Raw genomic sequence first — 16,423 nt, 5'->3', positions numbered from 1 at the left:
GGAAAAGAAAAAGGACAGAAAAGCAGAAACAGACCACCACATTATATTTACAGCAGAGTGCACAGTAACAGGTCTGGCTGCAATATGTGTAGGAAAGCCTGCTGGAGAAATCATGTCATGAGTAGGGATAGATGTCAAGTTTTCTTAGCCAGGGATTAGAAAAAAGTATGTTTGTTTCCAAATAAGCTTATCCTGCACGTTGCCAGGAAATAGCTTAACGATAGCTGCCACTCAGCCCCATTTCTTTTACCACAAAGTGAAGAAAACAGCAGTACAGCTGGAAACACTGACAGGAGCCACCAATTCCTGTTTTATCTGGAGCTTTCTCCTGGTACTTGCCAAGCCCTACCCGACTGGCTGTGAGTTTTCTACGAGCTAGCACTAGGGGTTAGTGTTCATCAGCACCTGAGAGCTTCCCTTCTCTCAGCAAACCAGCGCTGGATGGTTACTCTCGGTATGATCCCATTTCAGCCTGCCAGCAATGCTCTCTGCTTTTGTTCAAGGAACATAGAGTGTTGCTATTCAGCTCTTTGGTGAGGTAGAAAATCTGTACGGTCATGTACACACAGACGGCATGCCAAACATTTGATGAGGAATATCTTTGCAGTGCTCAGATCAAGCACTGCTTTGCCAAAAGCTGGGGAGAAGTATGGGACTGAAGGGTCAGTCTGTGTATTGGCAGCAGGGTTTAGAGAAGGGATAGAAGGGACATTGCACCCACCAATGTACAACACAAACTGAAAACAAAGCAAAAGCAACTTCATACAGGAAAGGGAAACAAAGCCAAAACGAAACCTCTCACTTAATGAGACTGAAGCAGTCAATGTCTTTTTTCTTTGAGAAGGCATCTGTCACCCGTGTGGGACAGCCCAGGTGAAGCAGATTAAAACCCAGCTAAAGGTGACAGAAAACAGAGTGCAGACTGTGGCCGGATCTTAAGAACAAGTTTTCAGGATGAATGAGGAGCTGTTGTTCATGTTTTGACAGCACAGAACGGCTGTCCTGAGGGAGCGGACGGGGCTCAGTGAGAAGGGGAGGCCTCAGCACAGCACCCTTACCCCTGCACCATGAGGGCCAATGTTCCTCACAGCCTCCTCCAGCCATCACCTCCAAACACCACCTGGGACGTTCCCTTCAGTGCAGCCAAATCTCATACTGCTGGTAACAGCATGAAGAAGGCCACAGATCTCTCCTGTTGGTGCCAGGGGACTGCTAACTGGTGTGCCTTTGCTTGCAAAATGTGTAATAGTTATGAAATGGTCCAATTCATGAAAGTAAATAATTGTAAGCACGTGTTTATACGGAGGCATTCAACTCCAGGACTGCATTCTTCCTAAACAGCAGTCATAAATGCAGACTTGAATTTAGACACGTTTTGCCATGCTGAAGCCTGAGCTGTCCCAGAAATGCTGGGACAAGTAGTATTTCTTACTTCCAAAACCTCTGGCAGTGGCCAGAAATGATCTGAGAAAAGCAGGTGCAATACAAGTAGGCACAAAAATAGAAAGTGATTGAAGGTCTCTTATCACATTTGGTAGGCTCCGTACTTCAAATCCTCCTGAAAACTTTGCCCTTCCAGTTATGCAAAATTTAATGTGATGTTTACAGAGCATCTGGCAGTTTGTTAAGCAAAAGCTCACTCATAACCCTTTACAGTCAATACTGAGCTTTTGTTGTTGTTGTTTTGTCTTGATTTGTTTTTATTGTATCTAATTTACTTTTTGTTAAAGATAACTATTTCATGGTTTCTCTTTCATTCTGCAGCTGAACCACAAACACCACCACAAAACAATGGCTGGTCTCAGCAATTCTGCATTTTCTTCTAGGACCCCACCTCCCCTAGGCCATACTCTAGGACATACTCTGATAGCAGTAAGAATAATTTCGTCCCTTGCTTAGCAACTCCAGGCTTTGCAGATATTAAAGCAGCTACCACGGAGAGATGTTTGTACCTCATGTTTCTAAAGGAGGTGTGTGAGAATACTAGAGTACTTAAAAATATCATGCAGCAAAGCTACTAAAATTTGATATAGTTTTTTTAATATATAAAATATTTTTTATTTTTACTTTTTTTTTCCAAAATAAGATATGCTTATATATATACATATATATTTGGGTGTTGTTTTGCTTTTTTAAACTAAAAAATGCATAAAAGAATGAAAGTCAAGGATAGCAATATTAAAGTAGATTTGGACTTTTGCAAGACTTTTGGTATGCAGTATCCTCATATTCAAACTAAAAACCATCTTAGAGAAATGCAGGGTATGCTGGAGAAGCAGAGGGGCATTTAGGATCAAAGATACAAAAATTCCATGTCCAGCTGGCAACTAGCTACGGATGACATTTCTCAGGAGAGCCTGTTGGGGCTGATGTTGTTGAGCATCCTCACCAGTGACCTAGGCAGTGGAATGCAATGTACCCCCAGCAAGTTTGGGGGTGAAGCCAGTGGATGCTGTCAGTGTCCCACAGTAAGGAAGGCTGGTTGGGCTGGCAGGCTGAGGGAAGGGGTGATACCTCTGCTCAGGCCTCCCATGGCCCCACACAAAACACATTTCCTCCTGTAAACACAAGGACATTGAGGGATCAAACCATGAGTGGCTTTGAAAAGAAAAAATACTAGGGGTCAAAACTGGGTTGGCCAAGCAAGGCTCAAGAGTAAGTTTGGATATTGACCTCACCATCCTGCTGAGAAAAAGGAGAAGTTACCAAGGAGAAAAATAAAATAAAATAAAATAAAATAAAATAAAATAAAATAAAATAAAATAAAATAAAATAAAATAAAATAAAATAAAATAAAATAAAATAAAATAAAATAAAATAAAATAAAATAAAATAAAATGCCAAGCAGAATTGGAAGGCTCTATATTAACCCCCTCCCCTCTATCCATTACACAGCTCTTCATGCCCCTTGTGACCACAAAAATGAAGGGATAACAAGCTTATGTTAGCTACATGACAATGTGGAGGGAGGAGGTCAAGCAAGAACACACCTCTCAAACTTTGGGCATCAGGGAGCTGCAATGCAGACAGAGGAGGGGTTGGTGCCAGCAAATGTTTCCTGTTTTGATCCAGAACGTGCAGTGTAGGATCCTGCTCTTATCACAAGAAAGCTCTTCCTTCCTACATCTCTCCTGCAACTCAAAAGGTCAGAGCAAGATGGCCTGCCTAAAAACAAGCAGAAAGGAGCATGATCCCAGAGTTTTCCACTGACAACAAACCAGCCACCCTTCACAAAAGCTAGCCATGGGCGCAGTCACGTACTGCATGTCTCCCTCCATGCCCAGTGGCCCCTCCTGAGGTTCCTGTGGTCCCCCTCTACCACAAGTCCAGATCACTGCTGCTCTTCCATTTTCCTATCAGCAGCAGAGCCAGCTCACAAGTTCCAACTTATCTGCCCATACCTGACCCTCACACGTAAAGATGGCCTTTTCAATCAGATGGGTGAAATGACGGGTGTTAAGGGTAATCCCATAGGGATAAATAGGGGTTTAGTCCTCATCTTAAGCACTGCCCTTTGGCAGCTCTTACCCTTTGGCAGGCACCTAGGAGAGCACTGGCAGTGACACAGCCCCAGGAGGAGCAGGGACAGGTGGGATCAGCCACCAAGACATAGCACACAGCTGGCTGGAAAGGGATCTCTCTACGAGCTCCCTGAGGGAAAGCAGAAAGCTTTGTTCTTTTCATTGAGTCCTAAACAAATACGGAATGTGCAAAATGATGGTTTTACACCCCCAGAGTGTCTGTGGCCCTAACTGGCCTTGCTTGGCAGAACATAGCCAACTCACCACCAGCACTGGTGTTGCCGCTTTCTGTGTAACTTGAAGGAGAAATCTCATCTCTCCAAAGCTGTTGCCCCATTTATTTTGCAGGCTTAATTACTGCTGTCATATCCACTGATGTTAATTCTTTAAGGGAATAAATACGCAATTGATTTTTAAAAATGATACTGGCAAAATCCAATTGTATATGAAACCCCAGAGCTTTAACAATGGCCCAGTAAGCTTGTGCAGTTGTAGTATAATCCCTGCCTACTCATATATCATCATAAACAGAAACTCTACCTGAAATGAGCATGAGGAATAGCTCTCGCTAGTCAGTCCAGGATTGGCACCACCCCTACCTGTAGCTTCTGCTCCAATGTGCTGGCTGAAGGGAACCAGCAGTGCTGGGAGCTGCCCAACCCAGCTCTGCAAGGGAGACCCATCATCTCCACAACAGGGAGAGTCAGTCCTGCTGCTCCCAACCCTGATGCCACAACAGATCCAGAACGGGTCCAGGTTTTCTGCCTTGGAAACCACTCACCAAAGAGGATGGGGATTTTGTGGTAGGGCAAAATGTCCTTGCAAACAATGGTATTTAATCCAGGTTTACAATTTCAGAACATTCCATGTCCTTGAACTATTAAAAACATAATGAAGCCTTTAAAAAACTCTACTTTCTGCTTTCCTAATTCTGCTTAGTCCTGTTTGATACCCTTTCCAACACCAAATAAAAATAAATAATGAGTTCTGTTAAGAACCCCCCAGCAATGACAATGTCACCATTTCATGGAACCTAAAGTGATCGTGCTTATTGATGTCACCAGAGTGACATCAGGAGCCAGATTCTCCTCTGTTCTCATAAAAGGACAACCAAAGATCACATTTTGATTCTTATCTTTCCCGTTTCCAAAAGCACCTTTTTCTTTTTCCATCTGTGATCCTCAGAGGCTCCCTGGCACATAGAATAGATCAAGTTTCAATAGCACCACTTCTGCCTCTCACTGTAATATGCTGTTCTTGGCTGATGGAAGCTGATTTTTCTCCTCCGCTCCCACTGTGATTCATGCATGTCCCACGCAGCTCTGTCAGGCAGCATCTCTGGACATTTGTGTTCTTTAAAACCTTGTTTGGAACTCCTAATTCCATCAATACGCTTTGTGCACCCACTCATTTCTATTTAATTATACTTTGAAACAATAGAAGTCAAAGCTATATAATTCTAGTTTTATCAGACTCATGCAGCTCTGAAAAATGATCTTTGACTGGAAGGGAAATAGTTTCTTCTACAGAAGTGCACAGAATAACATTCCACAGCCTGTTCTGCATTTACACTGGGGTGTTGATTTCTTTCAATAAATTAAAAAGGCAGAATTATCTCACAGAGTGCAGGATAAGATTTTTTGGTTGAATAATTTGTTAGCTAAAAATGCAGATTTGGGTACATCTATAACTATTTTCAGACAGGCATATGATTTATTGATTAGTTTCAGCTGAAAGAGCCTGGAGAGAAAGGAACAGAAATATTAAGAAATGCTTTGATTTTTCATTTAAAAAATAACTTTGTTTAGGAACGTTCCTGAACATAACACTGAATAATTCAAAAAATGTGAAAAATAACCTGTTTTTTAGCTCAACAAAATAAGAATAAATGTTTCATTTTAATCACAGACCAAACTTAAAATCAGAGCTAATCCACAAATGGAGACGCCTCCTAGAAAGGTATTGTAAGGCAGTGCTAAAGGAATCTACCAGTCTGAAGAAGATCATTTCTCTGAGATTTAGCTATGCCCATATATTGAATCATAAACTCTCACCATCATCCCAAAGACAACTTCTCAACAAATTTTGAGACAGAGCTACACTGCTGGTAATTTTATCATATTAAGCAGCTATATCCTAATTCAACACAGTCAGCTCCCATCTGGCTGCTAGACTCCTTGAAAGACAGCACATAGCAACTCCTAAAAATACCAGGAGTTACTTTCATCTTCGATTAGAACACGTGAATATTTGCTCAGAAGATAAAATGTTAGTTTTTCCTCCTCCTCAGTCACATGAAGTATTTCAGGTAGCTGGCACCAACTGCTGATGGACAGCATTTAAAGAACTAACAGTGAGTTATTTGCTGCTCATGGAGTGCTGACTAACCTTTGGGTTTTCAGCTATTCCTTATTAGAAGCAATTATTTTAGTTTAATCACAATGGATAAATAACTCAGAACTTCTGGGAGAACATTCTCCCAGTAGAAAACACTTATTTAAGAAAGGCCTCATGTCCTATAGGGCTAGGGATTGCAAGGAAATCCCAGAAGGCAGCTGCTGGCAAACACATGGCTTCCCAGCCAACTGCATGTGGGGCAGCTAAGAAACCTGCCCTCTGGGACTAATGTATCTTCACTACATGGCCTGAATTAGGGCAATTGATTTACCTAAGAAACAAGCTCCTACTTTGACAGCTTTGCTTAATAAAGCAATTCTCAAGCCACAACCTACTTGTGATCCTGTGAATCAGTCTGACACCATTCTCTGTGCCAAAAAAAGTGTTTGTAGTTGGCTCTGCAGCATGGTTTGTGCAGCTCACCCCACCAGGACACAGCTTTCAACCAAAGCCACTTCACAGAGCAGCTGCCAGATTTATCCTCAAATGCTGCCTGCCTTTAGCAGCTTAATTATCTTATCAGCTTCATCATCATATGGTTATCTACAGGCACCTGTGGGAAAGAGACAGTCTTGGGAAAAGGCCATTATTCCTCCTGTCGGGTCTGACCTCAAAACTTTTTCCCAAGCCTGTACATTTGTTATGACACCGATTTCAAACCTTCGCAATAACTCAGCATGATAGAGGAGACAGCAGACAGAGCTCACACCCTTCCCAGGGCCAGGAGGTTCACAGGCCATGAAAACCACCCAGCCATGTCCTCCGTGCCTCCAGAAGTTGTCAAAATAGCTCTGCTGTTTGCATCAAGTATCAGTTAAAGGACTTTGAAAAACTCATTTGCAGGGATGAAAACATGGGGCCGTTTCTGTACCCCAAAAGTGCATGCAGGTGCACCCATTTGACCTTGGGGCAAGCTGCCATGGTGAGGGGTGAATCCTACCCTTGGCACCAAAGCATTATTTAAAGAGTTAGGGGGTTGATGAGGTTTGTCCTGAGCATTATCCTGTTCCCACTCTGTCAGCTTGCTCATCTCATAAATGAACTAGTCTACCTTCTGTTCACAAGCTTAGAACTGACATAAATCACATCAATCATTTCCTGTATATTCTGAGAGTAAGAATTTATAAATTAAATTTTCATTAAGACTTTGATGGTGCATTTCTAATTCACTCACAGAGGAATATGCTGTAGACAGTCATGGCAAAACAGATCCAAGCAGCATATCTAAATTAAAGCCAGACAGCAATACCAGAGAATGAGTATGATATTGCATTAAAAGTGGTGCCATAGAGACGTCACCACGTCACATCACTAAATAGAGAAAGAAAGTGCTTTTATTAGCATTTAACCAGTGTTTGGTCTTTGAAAAAATAAGTGTGCTGTCAATTTTCTGGCAAATACAACAAGTTAAAACTGCTTCTTGGAAAACAATGTAGTAAGAGTAGGTCACACCACAGACAAAGCCCAACTCCATGCCCTCAGTTGCTCCTCCAAGGGAAAGTCACCCAGCACACTGCAGTATTTAGGCAAGCAGACAGCAAGAAAGGCATATTTATTACCATGTTGTTTCTGCTGAAGCACAAAGGAAATGCTGAGGATGAATGAATGCTATAGCAGAGGTCACAATTCTGTTACTATCCCAATTTATGCTTAATTTTACAAGTGCAGTGCTCAGTAATAGTCTGTAAGGCATGTTTCCTTTAGTTGCATCAAAAATAAACAAAGCCTGCTACAATCTTCCAGGCCAGTTTTGTGGTATCTGGGACACTAACAATTTCTCAGAAGCCTTTTCTCTTTACATTCAAATACTTCCAGAAAAGCCATTCCTCTGGTACAACAATTTCTTGACCATGGACAGGCGCAAGTTCTGGGGAAAATCAGCTTCCAATTCCTCTTTAAACATCCCATAAACTTGCAAAGACAAAAACCTCTTTTTAAATTCTGCCTATCAAAACCTCAGATAGAAGTAAATCACGTCCTTCTCAGTTTTGATATTCTCTGTACTGTTTCCCAACATCTATACCGACTCTTAGAAATGAAGTGTCTCTCAATTTTATGTCACACATTTTGCTTTAGAGCCTTTTAACCCTTTTATCCCTTGAAGTAACTAAAATTTCCATTTCAGGCTTATGTCTTTGCTCTGATAGGTAGCATCCCTAGTTGTTTGCCTTCATTGCAGTCAACGTGAGCAAGTAGTAGTTCATGCTGGCACACTGACCACACACTCCTTACCAGATAAATTGTTCTTTTATGAAGGATTTTAGAGTGCTTAGAAGTTTGTCCAGCAAAAGCCATAATAAACTGGAGGGAAATCTTATTCCTCATATGTGATGCCAACATTATGCAACGATTAGGGAAGAAGGACATTGATATTTTACTTGATCTTACAGACTCCTGGCAAATTCTGGCTTAGAAGCATGGCAAAAGGCTCTAAAGTATTCTCAGATGTTGGTATAAAACCAGTATAATTCAATGTACAGTTAATTCTTCACAGAGGATGTGAGGGAGCATATGGTGTCATGCCCATCAAAGCCTTTTCTACAAGCCTGTAGTGTATTTTCTGCTAAAGGAACTAAGATTGCTGTAACAGTGCAAACATTGCAAACAATACATTACTTTATGTCCAAAATGTCTTCCAGAAATGTTGGGGCCAAAGCAAATATCTACCCTCAAGCTGCCTGCAGTTATTTCTTTGCCCAAAAGCACAGGATAAAGGAGAACTTCATTATTTATGTGGGCTCTACTGTATAAGTACAGCCATTACACTGAGACCTTTTCTCATTTCCACCCCACCCTTTTTTTTTAAGGCATGAAGACATGCCTAATTCTTTTCTGACAAGTGTTAAAAGCTAGAAAATTTAAGTACTACAAAGCACCATGTTCACAGCAGGTCCTGAGGACACATATTGTCAGCTGCTACTACAAGACAGGGCAGCACTTTTGCCATGAGCAGGCACAGAGCACCACATAAACTCAGCTGAAAGTAGGAGCTCTTGGTAGCCAATAGACCTCATTTGCCCTTTGTTGCCTCTGTTTCCACTGTTCATTTCTAACAGTAATCAAATTTTGAGTTGGTCATTCAATGTGCACAAAAGAATAAATCATTGGTATGTTCATATGTCAGAACAAAAATACCCTTGTAGTCTGAAACCATCCACATGTGGTCATAAACTGAGTTATGTTCTGCAGCACCGTAAGAATTGCTTCACATGGAGCCTGGACAACAGAGCAAAATTCTCTGCGTAGCCATAAAAACTTAAGCCCAGTCTACCCAGACCAAAACATTATTTCTCAAGCACGGATTTACATGAAATACATTAGAACCAGAACACAGGAAAACATCCTCAGAGAACATTTTCCAGTTGCAGGTTACATTCAGATCTAGGGGTTTGGTTACAAGAATCAAGGTTCCCTCATAGAAAGGACACATCTGCTACAACTGTTCAGCCAACAGGATTACAGACACTTCTCTGGGTAATAAAAAGTTTCTACAAATGAGGAGAAAAATATTTTTATTTTCCTTAAGATGTTTTATTAAGGAAGTTTTCAGGCCATAAAGCTAGCATATGTTGGTATGTTGCCTGGGCATGGAAAGGGACTGTGATGGTTTGCACTATTTGGCAACGTAGGTTGTGTATCATGAGGTACCAGCTATGGAGACCTGCTTTGATCTGAGAGATCTGGTGGACCACAGCACAGACTACCCAGGAGAAAAGGAGCTAGGATTTCCCATTTTGCTTTTATGCTTTTATGGGGAAAAACATTATTATGCTTTTATGAGGAAAAACATTAAATTTCTCTATTCTTCTATTCTTCTATTTCTCTATTCTTCAGAGCTGAGCTTTGGGGGGGGGGGGGGGGGCGGGGGGGGGGGAGAGAGGAGGAATTATTCCCAAAGAAAAATTCCTTGCTCTGCTAATAAATGATACTCAAGTAATGTGTGATCCCACCACAGATGTGTCAGCTTTAGAAAAGAATGTGTGAGGATATCATGTTGCTTAGTTATTTTAAGACTTCCAGTATTACAAAGCCATCCGACTTATAAAAAGCATGTGCAGGCACAGCCTCATTTTTGCAACAGAACCCACATCTAAGGAGAAAGCTCAACCAAAGAGCACAATTATAAAAGCAACCTGCATCATTTCAAGTAGATTCTGCACTGAAGACCTGATCTCATTTGTACCAGTGTGAGCACACTGAAATCAGTCAAATTACACAGATGTAAAATGAGGAGATGCAGAGCCAGACCTTAGAAATCCTTGTCCCTTGCAATATATTATGTTCTTGTGCTTAAATTCTATACCCTTTGCGTAGGCAACACACAAGCAAAGATAATTTTCTGTGGGAGTGGCAGCTATTATATACTCTGATACATAACAACCAGATACTAACATAGCAGTTCAGCTGACAGGCAGAACAGGTTTCAGTATGCTACTCCAGACCTTTCTGACATGAAACTGGCTGTCTCTGAAATGAGGAAAAAACACAAGGAAATCAAGTTCTTCTCTCGTGCAGCTTCAGTTCGCAGTCCTGACATAAAACATGATCTCTACATTTATTTCTGGAGCTTTTGCCAAAGGCTGGCAGGTCTCACATTTCTTCTGAGAGCATGCAAGAATCCACTTACTAAATGTTTTGTGCCAAATAGGGACTTAAATTTTATCCAGCAGGATAATCTTTAGTGTGGGTGCCCATCCTTGCTGAATAAAGGTCACGCAAGAGCAACACAAAGATTAGTGATGCATCAGTTTAGGCTATAGTCTTGGGCAATCCCTGATTACAGAATGTTTCTAAGATCCAGTACAGTTTATTTTGCTGTACATTATTGCCCAAAACTCCCAGTCACTTGGACATAAAACCTTTAACCATAAAGAATGTATAAAAAGCATGTTCCCATGGTCATGCTGGTCCAGGACAAGGGAAGTGATGAGTTTTTAGCAGTGACCCAATTGCTGATTTCTCATCATAAAGACAGCCAAGTCCATGCACCTGTGCTTGGGTTTGGATCGGGGGTGTTTACAACATAAACTGTGTCAGATGCGAAAGTCAGCTCTGCCCATGCTCCAAGCCTGAAAAGGGTAATGTAACCATGTTATCATTGCACCAAGCCCAAGGTGATGCACCCTGCCATTGCATTTTGTCTCCCTCAGCAGGTTTAATTAGCTTGGTCTCAAGTGCTGTACTGACCTGGTCAGTACTACATGTTTTCTACAGAACAGGAGTATTAGGACCCCGTGCAGATGGAGCAATGGAAAGAGGAACAGGAAACACCCCCAGCATATAGAGCAACCCCTGAAGCATGGCAGCAAGGAACACGCAAGGAAGAAGCCTTCAACTGGCAAGAGGGAATGGAAAATTCCCCAAGGCAGTGTTGACTCTGCTTACTCTTCAGTGAGCAACAGACTCAAGTCTCGTCCATTCCAGGACTAATTCTACTTGACTCCATTGCAATTTTATTAACAATCAATTGCAAATTAGCTTTTTATGTGGATTGGGGGAATGGGAATTTCAGGCCCGTAGCTTTATGGACTTTTTATAGTCAAATATTTATTTGAAGTAAGTATTTGAGAGAAAGCCAAGGGAGAACACACGTGTCCACAGAGCCTGCTGTCCACACTACATCTTAGCCTTACTCAAGGAGAAACTAAGATGCAACTGAATACGACTGAACTATCCATCTTTTTCCTTCCAGCTTCTAGATTTATAAAACAGAAGGCCAGTTAACCACAGTCAAGGATCTAGGCAGCTCGTTTATAAAACACCAACTGTAAAATTTCACTCAATCACCCTGTATTGAACCCAACATTATTCGGCTGACTAAGGTATAACTTTTTCTAGCTGAAGCTTACCTCTTTTAAAAATGAACATATTATCTTAAAGAAATTAAATCTTCCATTCTCACCTTCTTCATTTATTCTATTGATATTTGCTTTTTGTGACAAAAGCATATAACAGAGAAGCAAATCAAAATTATTTGGAGACACTCATAAATTTCAAATAAATTACCTCTCAGGTCTCTTTTGCTAAGGTAAGTAGACTAAGTTATTTCAAGTTTTTCACTGCCAAGCTGTTCCACCAGCCTAGCAATGGCTTTAGTAACCATTGTCATCACCATCTGCAAATTCTTTCAGTGTTAAGGAGGACACAAACCATGAACATAGTCTTGCAGCATTAGTCTCCTTTTGCCCTTTCTTCCTCATCTTTTTGTTCTTCTAACAGCATCGGCCTTCCTTACCACAACAAAAGACATGGCTAGGTATGGACCAGCCCCTAAAGCTTTTCCAGACTCACTGCTTCGGATTTCCCATTCATGGGACAGACTTCAGTGCCTGGTCCTGAACAAACAAGTTTGCATTTGACTGTATTAGCAAAGTGTGTAAATAGGCCTTCTTTGCTGAGGCATCCCTCCAGCTCCAATGTCTTCATCATTGATTAAAACTCTGACAATCTTCCTAACATAAAATCACTGCTAATTACAGTATGTGAACATTTGCATCTAGATCATTGATGAAAACACAGAATAGAGTAAGACTCGGTTCCATTGAGTGCATAGAACATGCTAGAAACACCTCCAGTTGTTGAGGCTTCCATTCTGCTCCAACTTTTAATGCATATAGTACTTGCTTCACTGATATCATAACGTGCTAGTTTTAAATTAGAATATTATGCATTACCAATAACAACATTATATTTTTATGCATTTTAAATAAAAATTTTTGTTTGTTTGTTATTGTTTGGGGTGGGAGCGGGGGATGGAAGGTAGAGGTATGATTCATTGCTTCCAACATTTCTTCTTGTTATTAAATGTTTGCTATACTTCAATTTCTTTATTTTTAACACCCCATATTTTCTTTTTCTTTCCTTGCAAAGGGTGAGAAGACAGTAGATGTATAAATAACACTGGACATTACACTCGGCTTTTCCAAATTTAATTATTTTTCAGACTTCCACTATATATTATCTCCACAGTTATGAAGAGATGCAGGACTTCTTAACTATGAAGAACATTTTACACCAGTCAAAGACCAGAAAAGCCAAGATTTTCAAATTCTTGGTTTTATTTATCCAGAACAGCTTATTTAGAACAAAGGAAAAAGAAATCAATTCCTAACATACATTCTTTAGACATCCTTGCTAGCTGCCAATAAATTGTAAGGCACTTTTCCACCTTTTTATAACCTGAAAACATCATCCTGACTCTTTCCAAACAGAACAAATTATAAAATATACCAAAACCTCAAAACACAAGAGAAAAAGAAAAATTTTCCATGATTTTAATATTTTTAATATTTGCTTCACAGACAGACTCTTCAACCATGTGTATATTGAGGGAACCAATAAAGAGAAAAAAAAAAAAGTGTGTCAATAAGTTAGGAATTTAACTTGCAGCTTTGTTTTCATTGTAATACAAAGCAACTCCAATGAGGTTAAAAGAGCAGTGGAAGTATAAAGTGAATACAAAAAAGTTCACAAAACTTCGAACCTAAGTTTAGATTTTGTATGCATACTCCTTTTATTATTTTCTCTTTAGACAAACATCTAAGTAAGAAAAGTTTTGTTTGCACAAATACTTGTGCAAACTTAATTTTGAACTTAGAGTGTAGTTCAGTGGAAAAATATTTTCCCAAAATGGAAATGGAAATTGTTTTGTTTTGTTTTCCAAAGTTGGAAGCTGAAACCCACTAACAAGTTGAGATGCAACTAGGATTTATACTTGGCATCAGCATTGGCTAAAACTGACTCTCTTCAAGGGAATCTGATCTCTTTGAGGGCAAAATTTAAATTCCCCATGTGTGTTACTAATTAACAAAAACAGGTGAAACTATCACAAAGTTTAACTTCAATGGATCTGATTAACCAAGGATTTTACTACAAAGGTCCAGGTACGTCACCAGCTACTAGAACCACAAACGTGTTACGTCAAAAGTGTGTTAAGAGATGCCTGACACAAATTGGAAATAATTATACAAGATAACAATAATTCATGTTCTAAGTGTGTTTAATACATAAAAGGAGTAAGACCTGCTATCATTGAGACCATAAACACTTGCATTATTTCTGCCCAGTTTTCAGCTAGAGTTCTGGAACTGATGCATCTATACAAGATACACTTTCTATGCAAAACAGCTATCTAGTACTATGCATAACACCAGCCAAATTTTTACAGAGTGGAGATGTAATAAGGCAGATAGGAATCTGAACACACCTTACACAGATGCAATCACTTCGCGAGACAAGAGGAGCTTCATTTTAAAACTCACCCTACCTGTACTATCTCAGTAGACCAAATTTCATTCATGCAGGCCACTGCTCCACCAATCCCCAGACAAAACATTTCTGCTTGCTATAACACTCCCTTCCCCTGCTGCAAGCCCTTCCCATGCAGGCAGGGGCTAGTCTCCCAGTGCAGCCTGTCTTCTTCCCATGCAGTTGCCACAGCAGATGAGCTACCTGTGAGCAGCCCATTTATTCATCCGGAAAATCCCACTGGCACAACCTGTGGAGACCTTTGGTGTCTAGAGCACAAGCAAAGTGGTTTGCATCCAAGGACCTTCCCTGCCCTCAATAGCTCCACAGATGCTTTCACCATTTGTAACAATAGCTCCGGCTACAGACACCAACAGGTAGGAGACCCATATTGGCACCTCTGATCACTGCCTAAGCCATCTCTTGTAATCACAGCTCAAAACTGCTGCAACTGTATGGTGCAAGTTGTTGAACTGGTGCAAACTAAACACTTCTGGAGTGATAACCTTGTCCCCATTAGTACACCTCAGCAGGCCAGGTGTAGCCTCTGCTCCCACACCAGCAGGCAGCTGGTACAGGCGGTGTTATGACACTCACTAACGTAAGTGCAATGCACTTGTGTGCTTACTTCTGCTTCAGGGCCCATCTGGCTGCCAGGCACTCAGAAATCCACAGGTTAGCATAAGCAAATATTGAACTGTTGGCACTCCCCAAGCTGCTTTAAAACTACAACCTTCTTCCTTACTTTGAGTCCACAACTTCTACAACAGCTGTTTCACCTCATTTCTCTCATTCCTTCACTGACATCAAAACCAAAGTTTCCATAAGAGTCAAAGACAGCAAGATTTTTTCCACCTATTAGCAGCTTTTTCACACAGTAAAGTCTTAAGAGGCATATAGTCTCAGTCTTCCCTGTCTACAACATAATTTGAAAACATGGTGGATGTGAAATTTACCACAGTTCCTCCAGTAGGTATACATGGATAGATTAATCGTACATTTGTTTTCACTGATATTTCAACGACTTTGAAAAATCGTAACTTCATAGTTTTAAGTGTGATAAAACTTGCGAATGGGTGGACAAAAAAAAAATAGGGATGCTTTAAAAAACAAGGGAAAATTATTCTCAGAAAACCTCTCATTCCTCCTCACCCTGGGGGAAAAAATAGGAGAAGGAAAAAGAACAAGTTATTTCTCCTGCCCTCATCCCCTACAACTCACTTTCCACACACACATTCTCTCCCTTCTGTCTCCAGTAACCTCCAGATTATGACAGGCTTTAAATATTCTCCTTCTGACTTTGTTATCTTTTTCATTATTTTTTTCTTTTTCTTTTTTTTTCAGTAGTGGAGAAGAAAAAAAATGAAAAAAAAGACAAAAAAAACCATTCTCAGAATAAATAAAAAAATTAAATTAAGCTACTTCTGATAATGGCATTCTTCTCCAAAATTTCTATAAAGCCATAGAATAGTCTTTCAAACAAAACAGAAAATAGCTTGTTTTTAATCTCACTCAACTAGTTTTATTCCTTCAATGGCTCAGCAGCAAATGCCCTGTTGGTTACAGAAAGAGGCTTTGATCTCCGCCTCCTTTAAATAAATAGGCCTTTGGGGGACTTGGACAGGAAATTTCTTCTAATTACTGTAGTCAATCAATCATTAAAAAAAAAAAAAAAAAAAAAAAAAGAATTAGGTTCCACAGACAACAAATATTTTACCAGTGACTTGTATTGTACAAGACTTAAGTGCTGAAAAAAAAATCTTTCCATTAAAGATGAATTTATTTCCATTGTTAAAACAATCTGAGCTTATTCTCATTTGTATTAGAAATGCCTGGGATGTCTAATATCTGGTGACCATTCCTAAAGATCACCCAGCTGCTGTGTTAAAGCTCATTGCTAATGGAGCATGTAGTGGGATCAGTCAACTGCAGAAGCTGCGCTGCCTTCATAACCAGAGTACACATTTTCTGCAGACACTTTCATCACTATTTCTCTGATAAATTGCTTTTCCAGATGTAGGCTATTGTGCCAATAATTTCAATTAGAAACTCTGGAATATTATCCCCTTCTCTCCCTTGTCATCCACTTCTGCACAAACCACCTATGAGAAATTTTGTTTACTCAGGGATTCACAGCTAGAGAGAACAACAGGGAGTGAGAAGAGGATTTAGTCATGTATGTTTTTATTTCAAGAGGAAAAAGAATTGATAGTGGACCTAGTAGCTGGGATGGATAGAATTTGTTTTCAAAATTTTTT

The 16,423-nt window shown here is 40.2% G+C and overlaps 1 long non-coding RNA gene across 1 annotated transcript; it reads right to left on the bottom strand.

The window, feature by feature from the left end:
• Nucleotides 1–1,204: 1,204 nt before the first annotated feature.
• On the bottom strand, nt 1,205–5,815 carry LOC308185526. The gene is made up of 4 exons (XR_013943436.1): nt 5,576–5,815; nt 4,678–5,261; nt 3,786–3,905; nt 1,205–3,165 (listed from the first exon to the last, which is right to left on the bottom strand). It is a non-coding gene; the product is annotated as an uncharacterized lncRNA (long non-coding RNA).
• Between the last annotated feature and the right edge of the window lie 10,608 nt (nt 5,816–16,423).

The sequence above is a fragment of the Anser brachyrhynchus genome, assembly GCF_964034855.1.
Source record: "Anser brachyrhynchus genome assembly, chromosome: Z".
Taxonomy (NCBI): Eukaryota; Metazoa; Chordata; class Aves; order Anseriformes; family Anatidae; genus Anser; species Anser brachyrhynchus.
This window is presented reverse-complemented; position numbering and strand designations above follow the sequence as displayed.